We start from the raw sequence: 2,500 nt of genomic DNA on the forward strand, positions 1-2,500 counted from the left end.
CTTGTATAGAATATAGTCAATGTTTGTAAAGAGTTTAGTCAAGCAGTATGTAAGAAATGTTTAGTCCTTTGTACTGGAAACTTGCATTCTCCCAGTAAGGTCATATATTGTACTACGTTGCAAGCCCCTGGAGCAATTTTTTGATTAGTGCTTTTGTGAACAAGAAAAACTTAACAAGTGGCTATATCCCATCTCCCCCCTTTCCCCTATCCCATCTCCCCCCTTTCCCTCGTCGCGATATAACCTTCGTGGTTAAAAACGACGTTAAACACCAAATAAAGATAGAAAGAAAGAAAGGTAACAGTGTGAGGGTCACCTTAATCACAGGCTTATAACTCAAAAAGTTTTGGCTCGTTTCTATAGAGATTACACAATGTTCTATCTATAACTCACGATGGGAATACCGAGAGACTTTCTTTGTTTAGTGGGGCACTTACGGGGGTCGAGGCTTGCCGAGACTGACCCCCTCAGTGCCCCACTAAACAAAGAAAGTCGTGAGGGATTCCCAACGTGAGTTATAATAGAACATTGTGTAATTTATTTAGTACACTTTTAATGCGGTAAGACGTGTGTTGTTATGTTTTTGGACTCATCACTGCGTCTATTTACATCCCATACAGGGCCTCGACGCCTGAACGGAAGTCTGCGTTTCAATGGGTGTATTTGTGAACACGCCAGCCAAGGACGACTGCCAAAGGAATAGGCTTGCGTAAACATGCCAATATCAAAGTAGTCACACCCCATACTTTCACCATTCTGAACAAACATTCTTACAACCAAAAGTCCAAGCACATGATTTGCGGTTCAGTCCACGTTGTCGTAGAGTGAAATAATATTCAAATAGAACATTTCAAAGAAAAGCAAGTTAAATTCAAATAGTGAATAATAAACAAAAGTTATGACGTAAAACACGAAAAACGAATGATGCAACATTCGGATACTGATACAAAAGGTTTATGGGCCAGGGGATTACTTCCCTTGACCTACATTTTGTGCAACCGAACATGAAAGTAGTCCGATTTTTGATGTCATGCTTCTCAGCTTCTGTTGTAATCTGTGCTCGCACCTATATTGAGCTCACACTGACACACTCTGGAGAATCAACACATTGGCCAAACCAGAGATCACGGGCCAGTTTCATAAGCCAGAAACACAGTCGACCAACTGCAGTTGTCCGAGAGAACCACAGTAATCCGACGTTATCAGGTTTCACGAACAAAATTTCAGTCGGTCGACTGCGGGTCGTCTCACCGGAAGTCGACCAAACACGGTGATGCTCTCCCCCCAACACTGTGTTCGGCTTACTGCGGTAAACCGAAAATAAATGTAATTATCCGCACAGTCAATGGCAGAATGCTCACACTTTTTTGGATTGTGAGCCAAACCTTGTGATTACTCTTCGAAATGTATCTATCATGACGCAGTAATCCAGGAGACAAGTCAGGGTTATGTCTTGAAGACGTCACATTATGGCGTAAGAGGGTTTGACGTCACGCGAAGGAATTACTGAAAGTCTCGGTCATTGTTATTTTGAGCGGGCCGAGACTTGTTTTTTCTTCGAAATCGGCCATTTCCACGTGCGAATGAGCAAACGGAAGTGGTAATGTTGCTAAATTTAGCCCTCGACTTGGCCATTCGGATTACTGTACAGTCGGTCGACTGCGGTTGTCCGCGGGTGACGGTGATTCGCTCATGAAACGCGCTTTTCGGTGACACGGCGATCAACCACAGTCCATCGACTGGGCAGTCGATCGACTGTCAGTCGGTTCCCTGCTATCTTATGAAACTGGCCCCTGAACTGAAGCGAGTATCTCTGGCCAAACGATGACGTGTTTTGGAAACACATGTTGCAATTTGTTTCGAACATTTGACGTCACGAGTTCCAAAGTCGGTCTTCTGGCAACTGTGTGTTGCGTGGTTCACAACTAGAGATCGTTTACGGTGGCCTGGCGTAAAATAAAAAGAAATGTTCTTGCAGCACGTACTCTTAAGGATACAGAAAGTAAGTGCTTGCTGTAGGAATTGTTGTTATCGTTCATTCTTTATCGTTCACAATCATTAATTGCTTGTAGATCTCGCAAGCAGAAACACTCTGCAGCCAACAGATATGTCACAGCGTTCAAGGTTTCGTTTCTTAGGTGCATTTTAGTTGTAAGTGGACGAACTTTAAGCAATATCATGAATATGGCCTTTTGTCCAGATCCATGAAGATAAATATAGGTGTTATGACATTATTCCAATGTTACTGGACTGGAGATTTTGTTCCGAACCGGTGAAAAATCTCATGTTCACTGGAGCGCCATTGTTGTTTACAAAACAAGCGTTGACGGTATTTGGAGATTCGTGCGCAGCTAAAATTAGACCGTACAGTGAATTTTGACGAGTTTTTACCACGAGTGCGCATGCTCAGATATTTACACAACGTTTTTAGCTCTTCAAAGCGCATGCTCATATATTTACACAATGGTTTCCTGGGTTTTTCCACAGCTTTACAGCACCT

Source organism: Littorina saxatilis, unplaced genomic scaffold, assembly GCF_037325665.1.
Source record: "Littorina saxatilis isolate snail1 unplaced genomic scaffold, US_GU_Lsax_2.0 scaffold_905, whole genome shotgun sequence".
NCBI classification, from domain to species: domain Eukaryota; kingdom Metazoa; phylum Mollusca; class Gastropoda; order Littorinimorpha; family Littorinidae; genus Littorina; species Littorina saxatilis.